This window comes from Solea solea, chromosome 6 (assembly GCF_958295425.1).
Source record: "Solea solea chromosome 6, fSolSol10.1, whole genome shotgun sequence".
NCBI lineage: Eukaryota > Metazoa > Chordata > Actinopteri > Pleuronectiformes > Soleidae > Solea > Solea solea.
In genome coordinates this window covers 14,051,514-14,071,128 of record NC_081139.1, presented here as the reverse complement: position 1 = coordinate 14,071,128, position 19,615 = coordinate 14,051,514, and positions in this window count along the sequence as shown.

Here is a 19,615-nt window from a genome sequence, read left to right as displayed (position 1 = left end):
GTGACATGGTTATACAAACCATGTCACCAGCTATGCCCAAGTAGTATTATATCATGTCATAAAATGTATGTAAACGCACTGTCACTTATTGTGTATACTACTACACAATAGGTTACAGTAAGTTTGAATTGAGGTGAACGGACAAACTCACAAGTTTATTTGTAAAACACGCCTGTCTATTCTCTCTCCCTTATTATTATTATTATTATTATTATTATTATTTATATCACATTAAGACATGATATCAACTTTGTTTTACCTTTTTCTCTCTCTCTCTCTCTCTCTCTCTCTCTCTCTCTCTCTCTCTCTCTCTCTCTCGTGTCCACTCTGTGGCCTCTCTGTGCTGGCATGACTTCATCCACATGCTAAACCCACACAGACATCACACCACATATCCCAGAGTCATAGTTGCCTACACACACCACAAAAGTACAGCAGAGAGAGAGAGAGAGAGAGAGAGATAGCATGCATGCCTGTGTTTCACTTAACATCACTTAACATTTGACTCAGTCAAATATAAGTCAAACATTCCCTTTAACTCTGTTCAAACACTCCAGTCAGTCACACAATTGTTTCCAGTGACATGTTGTTAGTGCAAATTTACACTGTACACCCACCCGTCCACCATCACACACACACACACATACTTATTTTATACGCAAATATATACAAGTGCTTGTCTTTTATTTGTGACTGAGCTCTTGTGATTAATGCAAAAGTGATCTTCATGCATTAACCAAATCCCAACCCAGCACAGGACATGTGAGTTCAGGACTAAGTGCAGTGTGTGTGTGTGTGTGTGTGTGTGTATGTGTATGTGTGCTGTCAGTGCTTTCTTTGTGTCTTCTTTTGTTCCACTGAAGGAGGGAGAGAAACACACACTGGCCACTTTGTTTTTCTGTGTATTTGTGGCCTATGGATTTGACCATTGTTTCTCCAAAGGATAGTGGGAGAGAAAAGGAGGAGGGGTGTATGCCAGAGTATGAGAGTACAGTAGACAACGGAGGTCTCGTCAGTGATTGGTACAGCCATCTCTCACTGTTCTGCCTACAGACACAAAACAGTCGGGATGTACAAATCAGGATTTCTTCCCTTTTTTCGTAGATAAACACCCCCAAGTGTCCTATGTGTGTGTGTGTGCCCCAAACTGGTTTCTTAATTGTCGCCATGGTAAAGTGGTGAGCATGTAGACGGAGGTGGCAGGTTGGGGTCGGGCACAGTGGGTGCAGAGCTGAGATTAAATACTGCACAGGGAATAAAGCAGCAGGCGATCAAGAACTGACATGACCTCAGACTCTCTGCTCCTCTGCCTAAAAATAAAAAAAATATTCTCATTGTCTCAACGCTGTGGCTGCTCCTCTCAAACCCAGTGCAGTGTCATTGTGGATGAACTGACCCGGTGGTGTTTTTACAGTAGAAGGCAAGGTCAGACTGTAGCTGCCATTTTCATAGCTGCTGCCAGTCCATCTCAGTGCTCTCCGGCCTTGTGGTAGCAGGACAGAGGGGTTTATTGTTTCGGTGGCTGTTCTGACAAATGCCTGGCTGATGACTTCAGCTCCGCTGTGAACTGTCTCCTTATTCTCCTGCTGTAGGACTGGGATCACAGCCGTGCCGGTCTGGGCATGGGACCACAGCTGAGAGGAAAGCAATGGTCCAGTGAGATGCTGGGCATTCATAGCTGCTATGGAGGAAGACAGATCTACAGTGTATACTATATATATGTTTAGGGTTTCATTTCCCATTTCTAAGTGGCCATTTACTGACCAGCCACTTAATGGAGTGGCAACTGGTGTAGTCTTCAGCAGCTGAACCCCTTCTGCTTCAAGGTTCAATGTGTTATATGAGATGATCCTCTGCATACCTTGGTTGGAGCAAATGGTTATTTGACTCACTGTTGCCTTTTTATTATATTAAACCAGTCAGAGACATTTTGTGATATGACGCACCTTATTCATGATGTTAGGGGGTATTTCGGGAGTTAAATGCCACACTGATATATTGCTACTACTCCAGGAAACTCCACCTTTAGTTCCTTTCTCCAAATCTCCAGCTCTGAGCCTGTATGCAGCTGGCCAGCACCCATATGCCCCCGGGGGAAGGGCAATGATTTTCCGAGGCCTTTTTGTCCTATCAAATGAAGACCTGTCGGCTGGTTGTTATGGTGAGTGCAGGTCCACCAATGCTTGGCTCAGTGCCACCTTCTTACAGAGAGACAGATGGGAGAATAAACATTGGCGTGAAAGGAGCCGAGAGGATCTGGAGAGGCAGAAGTCATGCAGGGAAAAACATGGGGACAGAGTGAAAAAAAGACAGAATGCAACATGAAGATAATGAGGTGTTTTTTTATTTACATGTGACAACATGTGCAGGAGTTGGTGGGAAAGACAGCATTGAGGGAACGTGTCAGAGACAGAGGCGGAGAGTCATCTTCGCGAGACAGCAGGTACATGACACATTTTTGGAATAGCAACCAATAAAAAAGGTGGTAAAGAGTGTGAGAAAGGTTTTTTAGACACAAGTAGCTAAATGTTGGTCAAACTGCTCCCAGACATTTGTAACATCTTTTCAGTGGATTCTCTATCAGCTGTTTTATTTTGATATGACTTTGTAGCAGATGTTTTTACCCCTTCGGTCAAATGTTTTGCTGCTTTAATACACTTTAGACTGCACCGTTGTCTATTTAGCCTTACACAGGGCATTAGAAATATAAAAATACTATAAAGGTTCATTAACATCAAATCAAATACACTGGATTTGGTCATTAATTCCCTCCTCTTGACAGGAAACAAGTCACCACTCCGCTTCTGTCTGTATTTGTGTCCAAGCCATGGCCGTCCCTACTGAAGTGTTAAAACCTGACGTCCAACATCCATCACATAACACAAAGCCCCTGACTAAGAATTTGCAGAACAAGGAGAAACATTTTGCTGGCGATTTGACCTACTTCACTTCAAACTCAAAAAGAAGGGAAGTGGCAGTCAATAGAGAAGAACAATTTAGAAATTCAAGACAGGCATATAGCCTTAATCATTAACTTAGAACATTTATTTAATAACATATACAATCAATTACACCTTATTTCCATTATATACATTGTGAATATATATTATATGATTATAATATGATTGATCATTCTATAAAATAATTTAAACTGATTCAATTAGTGAACATCTTAATGTGAGAATAAACCTCACTTTCACAGGCTATAGTGTTAAACTGCCTGTTATTGTGCATTATAATTAGCAGTATTAGTAGTGGTAATAATACTAATATTGTTATTATACAGTAATGTTAACTGACAAAGGCCGTCATTTGTGTGTCATTTATTCTAACTTGAATAAAGCGTATGAGTTTAAAGGTACTTAGAAGCTGGATGGAACTGGAGTTGAGGGGCTGTTCTGTCTTGGGTTAAGGCCAGATGGCAGAAGAATGGTGTCTGCAGCCCCTGGTTCATGTGCAGTGCAGCTAGAGCTGAGAGAAATGCTCGTCTCTTCTTTACACACTCTCAGAGCACATCGATGTAATGGTGAATTACAGTCCCATATTCCCTATTAGTCTCTGTATATTCACTTTCAGCTGTTTAGTCCCAGGACTCCTCTACCTCTTACTGTCTGTGGATGCTGGGCTGGCAACGACACACACACACCATGGAGTCTTACTCTTACCTTAACCATAACTATTACAGGCCTAATCCTCACCTCATTCTAATTTCCAATTGTACAACATGTCTTCACCACAACATGTAATAATTTACATGATGGGGACTTGCGATTTGTCCCCATAATGAAGGCAAGGCCCCATAATGTGACTGTGTAAACAGATTTAGGTCCCCACAACATGAGTAATACCTGGAACACACCACCATCAGTATTATAAACACATAACTCAGGGTTATGGCGATGGTTATGGAGTTATGTGTTTGTGACAGTAGGTCATCTTAACAAGAGATTTTGTCCTCCTTTTAATATCTATAACACTTAAAATTCACTCATGTTAGCTGAATAAAAAGTCATGGAGCTTAAAGAAATGCCACAGTTATGTGGTAAATTGTGTAGTATGAATGGTTCTCTGGTTTTTCTCAGTACAGCGTTGTTAAGCTCTCATGTTGCACACATTCCCGTGCTGCACACAGAAAGATTTGCTGTATGTTAAGACAGACAGCAACAGCAACAGACAGCTGAAACAACAACAGACAGCTGAAACAACAAAAATAAAACAAAATACATTGTAAAATCCAACTTAATAAAACATGATTATGAGTTAATACTCTGATTCAATAGCCAGTTGAAACCATTACGGTTTATCATAGTTTCTTTATCAAGATGAAATCCTGCTGCAAAGATACAGTAGTTGTCATTGAAATAGTTTTTACTGGTTTGATACATCAATCACCATCAGCATTAAAATCCAACATATGCTCTCGAATCACCCAAAGATTATGTGTCCAGGTGGAGCTATTCTATGGTACTTCAGAGAAACAGGGTCATGAGGCGGCCCCACTCCTGACCAGAGAGCCTTTTTCTGAGGGGCCCTGTTAAAAACAATTATTTTCCAGAACCCTTGCTGAACCTTAGGTTACAATAAAGGTCTTTCCGGCTCCAGATAAATGCACACATATAAGAGGAGTCCTCTACACTGCCACCAGCTCTGTAGTACCACTAAAAGAGTTCCTGCTCTCTTCGCCGCCCCCTGTCTCCCTGTGTTTCTTTAAGGGTGAGAGCAGCACAGTCCTTTGAGGAATTCAGGGAACCAGAACAAGTCTAGTTATGCAGGTGCAGGAGATTTAGTTCCAGCAACTGTATGGTACAGGAGGAGGCAGTTAACAGGGAGCCAGGAGGCGGAGGGCAGGAAGTGATTGACGGGAGAAGAAAAAGACTTGGATAAGCTTAAATTTGTACTAGGAATAAAGAGAAGTAGGGAATGACAGAATGAACAAAGACAGGATAAATAATAATAAAAAAACATTATCATTGAGACACAAACCTGATTGACCACCATGATTTTGCCACATTTCGCACATGGAAGAAAATCATTACATGTTTTCAGAAAAAAAAAAAATTTGTGTAAGTTTTGAACCTAAATGTTCTTGACGGTAAACACAAGACTAATCCATGTAGTACTGCAATACTCTGTATATAATATGTATAGATGTTTGTGTACATGAATAAAAACTCCTGGTCCACTCACTACTCTTTTTCCTCATCTTTCAAGTACATAGAATGTAAATAAAAACTAGTCTTCTGGTTACTACTTTGGGAGGAATTAGGCAAACTCCATCCTACTTGCTACTCATTAGCCAATACACTAATGAGCAAAAGGTCTCTGCTCTTTTTCCTTTCCTTCAAACATAGAATATGTCATATCAACTCAAGTCACATAGTTCAATATATATATATAATATATGAGCCAAACTGCGAAAAATTTCCACATACACAGGAATGGGAAATGGAGACAAATCAAGCCCACGTTGGAGCATCACAGTGTTGTCATACTTTACCGTAGAAACCTGATTGTAACTTTAAACGGGTCACAAGCCATGGGACTTTTCTCTCTTAAGTCAACGTTTTGATACATATTACAGTTTTTATACAATCACAGTTTAGGTTTTGTACTTTTTTCTTTTGACGTTTTCAGTTTTTATAATGAGTGTGTATTGCGTGCGTGGGCGTTGAGCTACACACACTCTGCTGAGATCCAGAAAAATAATCACAAAAATCTCGTAACAAACTCTTCTCCTGTCCACGATTTCCAAAGTATACAGATAATGTTTACATCAAAATGTTTTTTGTTAAATTTGGACGACATACTAAACTATGACATTTTGGTCACATTTTGGACCACATACTAAACTATGACATTTTGGTCAAATTTTGGACGACATACTAAACTATGAGATTTTGGTCACATTTTGGACGACATATTAAATTATGACATTTTGGTCAAATTTTGGACGACATACTAAATTATGACATTTTGGACGACATACTAAACTATGAGATTTTTGTCAAATTTCGGACGACACACTAAACTATGACATTTTTGTCACATTTTGGACTACACACTAACCTATGACATTTTGGTCACATTTTGGACTACATACTAAACTATGACATTTTGGTCACATTTTGGACGACATACTAAACTATCACATTTTGGTCACATTTTGGACGACATACTAAACTATGACATTTTGGTCAAATTTTGGACGACATACTAAACTATGACATTTTGGTCACATTTTGGACGACATACTAAACTATGACATTTTGGTCACATTTTGGACGACATACTGAACTATGACATTTTGGTCAAATTTTGGACGACATACTAAACTATGACATTTTGGTCAAATTTTGGACCACATACTAAACTATGACATTTTGGTCAAATTTTAGACCACATACTAAACTATGACATTTTGGTCACATTTTGGACCACATACTAAACTATGACATTTTGGTCAAATTTTGGATGACACACTAAACTATGACATTTTGGTCAAATTTTGGACGACACACTAAACTATGACATTTTGGTCAAATTTTGGACGACATACTAAAAATGACGTTTTACTGTAAGACCAAAAAGGCATGGTGGCGTAGTGGTTAGTGTGTCTTAACTATGTTACCGTTGCAAGAGAGTGCTGGGTTCAGTCCCCGGTCTGTGTGGACAACATATTAAACTATGACATTTTGGAGTACATGCTAAACTATCACATTTTGGTTACATTTTGGACCACATACTAAACTATGACATGTTTGTCAAATTTTGGAAGACATACTTAACTATGACATTTTTTGTCAAATTTTGAACGACATACTCAACTATGACATTTTCGTCACATTTTGGACGACATACTAAACTTTGACATTTTGGTCAAATTTTGGACAACATACTAAATTATGACATTTTGGACGACATACTAAACTCTGACATTTTGGTCAAATTTTGTGACCACATACTAAACTATGACATTTTGGGCAAATTTTGGACCACATACTAAACTATGACACATTTTGGATGACATACTAAACTATGACATTTTGGTCACATTTTGGACGACATACTAAACTATGACATTTTGGTCACATTTTGGACCACATACTAAACTATGACATTTTGGTCACATTTTGGACGACATACTAAACTATGACATTTTGGTCAAATTTTGGACGACATACTAAACTATGACATTTTGGTCACATTTTGGACGACATACTAAACTATGACATTCTTGTCACATTTCGGACGACATACTAAACTATGGCATTTTGGTCACATTTTGGACGACATACTAAACTATGACATTTTGTTCAAATTTTGGACGACATACTAAACTATGACATTTTGGTCACATTTTGGACGACATACTAAATTATGACATTTTGATCAAATTTTGGACGACATACTAAACTATGACATTTTGGTCACATTTTGGACCACATACTAAACTATGACATTTTGGTCAAATTTTGGACCACATACTAAACTATGACATTTTGGTCAAATTTTGGACAACATACTAAACTATGACATTTTGGTCAGATTTTGGACCACATACTAAACTATGACATTTTGGTCAAATTTTGGACGACACACTAAACTATGACATTTTGGTCAAATTTTGGACGACATACTAAACTATGACATTTTGGGCAAATTTTGGACCACATACTAAACTATGACATTTTGGTCAAATTTTGGACGACATACTAAACTATGACATTTTGATCAAATTTCGGACGACACACTAAACTATGACATTTTTGTCACATTTTGGATGACATACTAAACTATGACATTTTGGTCACATTTTGGACGACATACTAAACTATGACATTTTGGTCAAATTTTGGACGACATACTAAACTCTGACATTTTGGTCAAATTTTGGACGACATACTAAACTATGACATTTTGGTCAAATTTTGGACCACATACTAAACTATGACATTTTGGTCAAATTTTGGACCACATACTAAACTATGACATTTTGGTCAAATTTTGGACCACATACTAAACTATGACATTTTGGTCACATTTTGGACGACATACTAAACTATGACATTCTTGTCACATTTCGGACGACATACTAAACTATGACATTCTTGTCACATTTCGGACGACATACTAAACTATGACATTTTGGTCAAATTTTGGACGACATACTAAACTCTGACATTTTGGTCAAATTTTGGACGACATACTAAACTATGACATTTTGGTCAAATTTTGGACCACATACTAAACTATGACATTTTGGTCAAATTTTGGACCACATACTTAACTATGACATTCTTGTCACATTTCGGACGACATACTAAACTATGACATTCTTGTCACATTTCGGACGACATACTCAACTATGACATTTTGGTCAAATTTTGGACGACATACTAAACTATGACATTTTGGTCAAATTTTGGACGACATACTAAACTATGACATTTTGGTCAAATTTTGGACGACACACTAAACTATGACATTTTACTGTAAGACCAAAAAGGCATGGTGGCGTAGTGGTTAGTGTGTCTTAACTATGTTACTGTTGCAAGAGAGGGCTGGGTTCAGTCCCCGGTCTGTGTGAACAACATATTAAACTATGACATTTTGGAGTACATGCTAAACTATCACATTTTGGTTACATTTTGGACCACATACTAAACTATGACATTTTGGTCAAATTTTGGACAACATACTAAATTATGACATTTTGGACGACATACTAAACTATGACATTTTGGTCAAATTTTGGACGACATACTAAACTATGACATTCTTGTCACATTTCGGACGACATACTAAACTATGACATTCTTGTCACATTTCGGACGACATACTAAACTATGACATTTTGGTCAAATTTTGGACGACATACTAAACTATGACATTTTGGTCAAATTTTGGACGACACACTAAACTATGACATTTTGGTCAAATTTTGGACGACATACTAAACTATGACATTTTGGTCACATTTTGGACGACATACTAAACTCTGACATTTTGGTCAAATTTTGGACCACATACTAAACTATGACATTTTGGGCAAATTTTGGACCACATACTAAACTATGACACATTTTGGATGACATACTAAACTATGACATTTTGGTCACATTTTGGACGACATACTAAACTATGACATTTTGGTCACATTTTGGACCACATACTAAACTATGACATTTTGGTCAAATTTTGGACCACATACTAAACTATGACATTTTGGTCAAATTTTGGACGACATACTAAACTCTGACATTTTGGTCAAATTTTGGACCACATACTAAACTATGACATTTTGGGCAAATTTTGGACCACATACTAAACTATGACACATTTTGGATGACATACTAAACTATGACATTTTGGTCACATTTTGGACGACATACTAAACTATGACATTTTGGTCACATTTTGGACCACATACTAAACTATGACATTTTGGTCAAATTTTGGACCACATACTAAACTATGACATTTTGGTCAAATTTTGGACGACATACAACTATGACATTTTGGTCAAATTTTGGACGACACACTAAACTATGACATTTTGGTCAAATTTTGGACGACATACTAAACTATGACATTTTAGTCAAATTTTGGACCACATACTAAACTATGACATTTTGGTCAAATTTTGGACGACATACTAAACTATGACATTTTGATCAAATTTCGGACGACACACTAAACTATGACATTTTTGTCACATTTTGGATGACATACTAAACTATGACATTTTGGTCACATTTTGGACGACATACTAAACTATGACATTTTGGTCAAATTTTGGACCACATACTAAACTATGACATTTTGGTCAAATTTTCGACCACATACTAAACTATGACATTTTGGTCAAATTTTGGACCACATACTAAACTATGACATTTTGGTCACATTTTGGACCACATACTAAACTATGACATTTTGGTCAAATTTTGGACGACACACTAAAAATGACGTTTTACTGTAAGACCAAAAAGGCATGGTGGCGTAGTGGTTAGTGTGTCTTAACTATGTTACTGTTGCAAGAGAGTGCTGGGTTCAGTCCCCGGTCTGTGTGGACAACATATTAAACTATGACATTTTGGAGTACATGCTAAACTATCACATTTTGGTTACATTTTGGACCACATACTAAACTATGACATGTTTGTCAAATTTTGGAAGACATACTTAACTATGACATTTTTTGTCAAATTTTGAACGACATACTCAACTATAACATTTTCGTCACATTTTGGACGACATACTAAACTATGACATTTTGGTCAAATTTTGGACAACATACTAAATTATGACATTTTGGACGACATACTAAACTATGACATTTTGGTCAAATTTTGGACGACTTACTAAACTATGACATTTTGGTCAAATTTTGGACGAGATACTAAACTATGACATTTTGGTCAAATTTTGGACAAGATACTAAACTATGACATTTTGGTCAAATTTTGGACGACACACTAAACTATGACATTTTGGTCAAATTTTGGACGACATACTAAACTATGACATTTTGGTCACATTTTGGACCACATACTAAACTATGACACTTTGGTCAAATTTTGGACCACATACTAAACTATGACATTTTGGTCAAATTTTGGACGACTTACTAAACTATGACATTTTGGTCAAATTTTGGACGACATACTAAACTATGACATTTTGGGCAAAGTTTGGACGACATACTAAACTATGACATTCTTGTCACATTTTGGACGACATACTAAACTATGACATTTTGGGCAAAGTTTGGACGACATACTAAACTATGACATTCTTGTCACATTTTGGACGACATACTAAACTATGACATTTTGGTCAAATTTTGGACGACATACTAAACTATGACATTTTGGGCAAAGTTTGGACGACATACTAAACTATGACATTCTTGTCACATTTTGGACGACATACTAAACTATGACATTTTGGTCAAATTTTGGACGAGATACTAAACTATGACATTTTGGTCAAATTTTGGACGAGATACTAAACTATGACATTTTGGTCAAATTTTGGACGACACACTAAACTATGACATTTTGGTCAAATTTTGGACGACATACTAAACTATGACATTTTGGTCACATTTTGGACCACATACTAAACTATGACACTTTGGTCAAATTTTGGACCACATACTAAACTATGACATTTTGGTCAAATTTTGGACGACTTACTAAACTATGACATTTTGGTCAAATTTTGGACGACATACTAAACTATGACATTTTGGGCAAAGTTTGGACGACATACTAAACTATGACATTCTTGTCACATTTTGGACGACATACTAAACTATGACATTTTGGTCAAATTTTGGACGAGATACTAAACTATGACATTTTGGTCAAATTTTGGACAACATACTAAACTATGACATGTTTGTCAAATTTTGGAAGACATACTTAACTATGACATTTTTTGTCAAATTTTGAACGACATACTCAACTATGACATTTTCGTCACATTTTGGACGACATACTAAACTATGACATTTTGGTCAAATTTTGGACAACATACTAAATTATGACATTTTGGACGACATACTAAACTATGACATTTTGGGCAAAGTTTGGACGACATACTAAACTATGACATTCTTGTCACATTTTGGACGACATACTAAACTATGACATTTTGGTCAAATTTTGGACGAGATACTAAACTATGACATTTTGGTCAAATTTTGGACGAGATACTAAACTATGACATTTTGGTCAAATTTTGGACGACACACTAAACTATGACATTTTGGTCAAATTTTGGACGACATACTAAACTATGACATTTTGGTCACATTTTGGACCACATACTAAACTATGACACTTTGGTCAAATTTTGGACCACATACTAAACTATGACATTTTGGTCAAATTTTGGACGACTTACTAAACTATGACATTTTGGTCAAATTTTGGACGACATACTAAACTATGACATTTTGGGCAAAGTTTGGACGACATACTAAACTATGACATTCTTGTCACATTTTGGACGACATACTAAACTATGACATTTTGGTCAAATTTTGGACGAGATACTAAACTATGACATTTTGGTCAAATTTTGGACGACATACTAAACTATGACATTTTGGGCAAATTTTGGACCACATACTAAACTATGACACATTTTGGATGACATACTAAACTATGACATTTTGGTCACATTTTGGACGACATACTAAACTATGACATTTTGGTCAAATTTTGGACGACACACTAAACTATGATATTTTGGTCAAATTTTGGACCACATACTAAACTATGACATTTTGGGCAAATTTTGGACCACATACTAAACTATGACATTTTGGCCAAATTTTGGACGACATACTAAACTATGACATTTTGGTCAAATTTTGGACAACTTACTAAACTATGACATTTTGGTCAAATTTTAGACCACATACTAAACTATGACATTTTGGACCACATACTAAACTATGACATTTTGGTCAAATTTTGGACGACATACTAAACTATGACATGTTTGTCAAATTTTGGACCACATACTAAACTATGACATTTTGGACCACATACTAAACTATGACATTTTTGTAAAATTTTGGACGACATACTAAACTATGACATTTTGGTCACATTTTGGACCACATACTAAACTATGACATTTTGGTCACATTTTGGACCACATACTAAACTATGACATTTTGGTCACATTTTGGACCACATACTAAACTATGACATTTTGGTCAAATTTTGGACCACATACTAAACTCTGACATTTTGGTCAAATTTTGGACGACATACTAAACTATGACATTTTGGTCAAATTTTGGACGACATACTAAACTATGACATTTTGGTCACATTTTGGACGACATACTAAACTCTGACATTTTGGTCAAATTTTGGACCACATACTAAACTATGACATTTTGGGCAAATTTTGGACCACATACTAAACTATGACACATTTTGGATGACATACTAAACTATGACATTTTGGTCACATTTTGGACGACATACTAAACTATGACATTTTGGTCACATTTTGGACCACATACTAAACTATGACATTTTGGTCAAATTTTGGACGACATACTAAACTATGACATTTTGGTCACATTTTGGACCACATACTAAACTATGACATTTTGGTCAAATTTTGGACGACACACTAAACTATGACATTTTGGTCAAATTTTGGACCACATACTAAACTATGACATTTTGGTCAAATTTTGGACGACACACTAAACTATGACATTTTGGTCAAATTTTGGACGAGATACTAAACTATGACATTTTGGTCAAATTTTGGACCACATACTAAACTATGACATTTTGGGCAAATTTTGGACCACATACTAAACTATGACACATTTTGGATGACATACTAAACTATGACATTTTGGTCACATTTTGGACGACATACTAAACTATGACATTTTGGTCAAATTTTGGACGACACACTAAACTATGATATTTTGGTCAAATTTTGGACCACATACTAAACTATGACATTTTGGGCAAATTTTGGACCACATACTAAACTATGACATTTTGGTCAAATTTTGGACCACATACTAAACTATGACATTTTGATCAAATTTCGGACGACACACTAAACTATGACATTTTTGTCACATTTTGGATGACATACTAAACTATGACATTTTGGTCACATTTGGGACGACATACTAAACTATGACATTTTGGTCACATTTCGGACGACATACTAAACTATGACATTTTGGTCACATTTTGGACGACATACTAAACTATGACATGTTGGTCAAATTTTAGACCACATACTAAACTATGACATTTTGGACCACATACTAAACTATGACATTTTGGTCAAATTTTGGACGACATACTAAACTTTGAAATTTTTGTCCAATTTTGGACCACATACTAAACTATGACATGTTTGTCAAATTTTGGACGACATACTAAACTATGACATTTTGGTCACATTTTGGACCACATACTAAACTATGACATTTTGGTCACATTTTGGACCACATACTAAACTATGACATTTTGGTCAAATTTTGGACCACATACTAAACTATGACATTTTGGTCACATTTTGGACCACATACTAAACTATGACATTTTGGTCAAATTTTGGACCACATACTAAACTATGACATTTTGGTCACATTTTGGACCACATACTAAACTATGACATTTTGGTCAAATTTTGGACCACATACTAAACTATGACATTTTGATCAAATTTTGGACCACATACTAAACTATGACATTTTGATCAAATTTCGGACGACATACTAAACTATGACATTTTGGTCACATTTTGGACGACATACTAAACTATGACATTTTGGTCAAATTTTGGACGACATACTAAACTATGACATTTTGGTCAAATTTTGGACGACATACTAAACTATGACATTTTGGTCACATTTTGGACCACATACTAAACTATGACATTTTGGTCAAATTTTGGACCACATACTAAACTATGACATTTTGGTCACATTTTGGACGACATACTAAACTCTGACATTTTGGTCAAATTTCGGACGACATACTAAACTATGACATTTTGGTCACATTTTGGACGACATACTAAACTCTGACATTTTGGTCAAATTTTGGACGACATACTAAACTATGACATTTTGGTCAAATTTTGGACGACATACTAAACTATGACATTTTGGTCACATTTTGGACGACATACTAAACTCTGACATTTTGGTCAAATTTTGGACCACATACTAAACTATGACATTTTGGGCAAATTTTGGACCACATACTAAACTATGACACATTTTGGATGACATACTAAACTATGACATTTTGGTCACATTTTGGACGACATACTAAACTATGACATTTTGGTCACATTTTGGACGACATACTAAACTATGACATTTTGGTCAAATTTTGGACGACATACTAAACTATGACATTTTGGTCACATTTTGGACCACATACTAAACTATGACATTTTGGTCAAATTTTGGACGACATACTAAACTATGACATTTTGGTCAAATTTTGGACGACATACTAAACTATAACATTTTGGTCAAATTTTGGACGACACACTAAACTATGACATTTTGGTCAAATTTTGGACGACATACTAAACTATGACATTTTGGTCAAATTTTGGACGACACACTAAACTATGACATTTTGGTCAAATTTTGGACGACATACTAAACTATGACATTTTGGTCAAATTTTGGACGACTTACTAAACTATGACATTTTGGTCAAATTTTAGACCACATACTAAACTATGACATTTTGGACCACATACTAAACTATGACATTTTGGTCAAATTTTGGACGACATACTAAACTTTGAAATTTTTGTCCAATTTTGGACCACATACTCAACTATGACATGTTTGTCAAATTTTGGACGACATACTAAACTATGAAATTTTGGACCACATACTAAACTATGACATTTTTGTAAAATTTTGGACGACATACTAAACTATGACATTTTACTGTAAGTGGCATGGTGGCGTAGTGGTTAGTATGTCTTGACTAACTATGTACAAAAATGTCATAGTTTAGTATGTCGTTCAAAATTTGACAAAAATTTCATAGTTTAGTATGTTGTCCAAAATTTGACCAAAATGTCATAGTTTAGTATGTCGTCCAAAATTTGACAAAAGTGTTATAGTTTAGTATGTTGTCCAAAATTTGAGCAATATTTCACAGTTTAGCATGTCGTCCAAAATTTGACAAAAAAAACAACCCCCACACATTCTTTATCAAAACGTGCGGTTTGATCGAGAATGGCAGGCTATTACTTTTCTAATTTCCACATACACATGTATGGGAGACGATCGACAAAATGATCACAACATAGCCCAGTTTGGATCCTCACAGCTTAAGAGTCTCTTTTAAAGGGTGATTCCAACTAAATATTACTCCTTTACCAGCACATGTCCTGCACCCGACGACATCGGCAGCAAGAACAGCAGGCATGCTCAAAATTTCGCCGCAGAATATTCTGTCCTTCGAAGCCAATTCTTGTTACAGTAGGCCTATGGTGATGGAAACCACTGGGAGGTCCTGTGTCGTTGAGAACTCTCTCCCCTTGTTAGGCACTACATGGGTATGGTCTTTGATCAACTCAGCTGACTCTTAAGCTCTGCTTAGTGCAGCAGGGGTCTGGAAAATCTGGGGAGATGGAGAGACAACGGAGAACGGGAGCAACCAATAGCACCCACTGAACCATGTACCAACCTGGTGAGGAACTGGACAGAGGGTGAGGGTGGTGGGGGATAAACTGGTTGCAGGGTTACTGGGTTGGAGAGGAGAGAGAAATGTCTCCCCAAGCAGTAGCAATAGCTCTACAACCAGTATGACCAGAAAGTGCTGACCCTACAGCTGAACAGAAAGCCAGGCATGAAAACAAGGGTGGGCACCGTGAATTTAGTAAACAATGGATAAAGGGAACACTATGTATGTGTGTTCAAGACTCTGAAACATTCATGGAAATTGCTCACATCAATTTCTCACAGTAGCTTTTGGATGGAGGAATCCAAACTGTCATTTTTTTCACCCCCAAACTCTCAGTGGTGTTTTTGTATGTCACAGCACTCAAAGCTGCTGTCTACTTTGGGGAAAATACACCTTGTTCAACTCCATAATGAGCAGAGCCAACAGTCTCTTCAGGGGCACTTGAGGTGGGCCAAAGGAGCTCTCCTCAGGACGCACCCATACATTATTCATTTTTCTGCTTAGTTAGCATTCATTCAGGAACCACATTCTTGTCTGTGCTCTGTGGCTGCAAAACCGGAAAGGCTTAACATTCTATTTCTATAGTTTGCTAGAGAGCACTACATGGTTATAAAAGATGCACAGTATATATGAAAACAAAAACAATAAAAAGAGACATTTATAAATATCACATTAGGTACATATTTCAGATGAAATTGGAACTCAGGTTTCCACACTCATTGTTTGTTAAAATAAGCTACACTTTGAACTTACCAAATCCAGTATCACGGACAAAATAGAAGCCACAGGGAACCCAAAATATCACTCTTAAAGTTGCATAAAAAACAGGGGTTTTGGTATATGTCAGCCCATGTCATGAGCACCCCATAATTAACAGTCATCAACATGGTACTGTCTGATGCTGCTGCTACTCTTGTTACTAGACAACACCTGTTAAGTAAGTACATCTCACAATTTCAGCTGCAACGAAATTGAGCTCATTTAGGGTTTGGCGAACGGGCGTCTTGCAAATGAATTGATATTGGAGGCCAGTGAGTTTCTACAGGTTTGCCCTGCTGATTGAAATAGTTTTAGAGAACCTTTTAGTTGCAGATGGTTAAATGACCATTGTCAGGTGTTGCAACATGTGTCACTGGTGTAACGGTAGTAAGAAATGCAGTTCAACTGATTAAGTTACTAAGAGGTAGCATATACAATGAGAAGAGGATTGGGCCCAGAATTGAGCCCTGTGGAACTCCAGATGTTATAGGGCCAGGTAAGAAGGCAGATTTTTCAATGACAGTCTAAAATATCAGTATATGTATATGTGATGAGCACAAATTAAAGGCAGAGCCTGAGATGTTGAGCCACTTGTTAATAGATCAATTGAAATGGCATAATTAGTAGTATTGAAAGCTGCTGTTAAATCAAGGAGAACTTGAGAACCCCTCTCAGGATAACTTACGAATAAGCAAGTAATTCAAGTCATATTAAAAATATAGAGTTTTCCATGCGTATGCTTCTGTATAAATTTGTTTCATGTGACATTGAAGTGAACCTGCTTCAAGAATAATGAGTAATCCCTGTGTTTCTTCAAAAAGACTAATCCACAACCTGCCTGTTGTGTTACATAATCCTTCCAATACTGTTTACATGTCCACATGTGTTTTACAGTAACCCTGACAACACCAGCTAATCTGATTGACCCCTGATGCTGTAATAGTGCGTGCAAGAGACTGTGCAAATCAAACTTGCTGGTTTCCTGTCAGGAGAGTATATATCAAAGAGATAAGAGCTGAAAGTTACAAAAGGGTGTATCCACATCAGTAATTCTGGTGGGGCCCATGGACAGTGTGTAAGAAATTACTCTGACAAAATGATGACTAATTGATTTTCACCAAAATCAATGTCAGTTTACTTTTATTCTGTTATTTTGAATTTCAATGATCAATGATTTCGAGTGGAAGGTTGTTTGTCTCTATGTGGCCCTGTGATGGACTGGTGACCTGTCCAGGGTGTAACCTGCCTTTCAGCCTATGTCAGCTGGGATTGGCACCAGCGCCCCTGTGACCCTCATGTGGCGGATAAAGCAATAGAAGATGAAGAAGGGGATAAATGATTTATTTGACCAAAACTATAGAGATAGAGAGATTTTGTGATATCACAAATAAGATGAATGAAAAACAACCACAAATGTAGTGAGTATTAAGTTATCTTAACTCAAACCACAACATGATCCACTTAATCCAAACAGCCAAACAGTTTTGGTGTTTTTTCACTGTGAATGACTGTAATTGAGCTTAACGAAATGAATCAGTTCCTTCCAGTGTGTGATAAAGTGACTATACTGTCAGGGCTAGTAGGTGAACTGTAGCCCTGTTGACTCAGTTCTGGAGTAATAGCTCCTATTCTGTCCTGCTTTGTTTTGTTAAATGTAATACGTTTATTTTAGCTATAAGTTCACAGTTTATACAAAGATACCTGTGCCATCAACTCCTGTTTCTTTATTGTCTGCAAACTGACTGAAACAGCAACACAGCTAAACGTGTTTCCTCTGCCGTTCTGTCCCCTTAAAGTTCAGATTCTTATAACATTAGGAGGTCTAAAAAAAGGAATCCTGCGGAAACATGGCAGACACTTTTTAGGCTGTACGCCAAAAGACTTTGACATCACATGATCAGCACTGTTCAAATGGCTTACTGGTTGGGCATAAGCCCATTTAAACCAGACATGTAACATTTGCACAGGTTCACTCAACCATGTGAACAAATTCACCCAGTTGTAGTGATTCATTTTCAAAGGAAGTTTAAGATCCTGGTGTGACCATGCAGATCTTTGAGAAGCAAAGGGAAGACGTACTATAGCATCTTAAAGTGTGTGACCTTCCTATGTGAGGCACTGTGGTTTGTGTCGTGTTTCATTAAATAGGACCAAGACCTTCCCTTTAATTTACCTATCGTTTCAGTAGCCTATACTCCGTTGTGGAGTTTGCAGGCATATCTGAAAATATGAATACTTTAATAATTGATCACATGATCAGCAGCACATAAAAAACAAGGCAATAACCAATCTGATTTGTCAGTGGTGTATGAGCATGTGTTGCTCGTAAGTCTATGGTCAGTGACCGTTTATAAAAAGCTGCTCAGTTGGGTTTTACAACTTGAAACCTTTTCTGCTTTAAACCCACCAATGGTAGTTTGTTGTTATGATTCAAAATCAGACAAGATCTCGAGAAGGGCTGTTGAGGACCCTGCCCCTCCACCCACTGCACTTGACCTGAGCACTTGTTTTGCACCTCTTTCATCTCTTCTCGCCTCCTGGGCTCAGCTGACCTCTGTGCTTTTACTGCAAACCCCAATGCACACACTCACACACACACACACACACACACACACACACACACA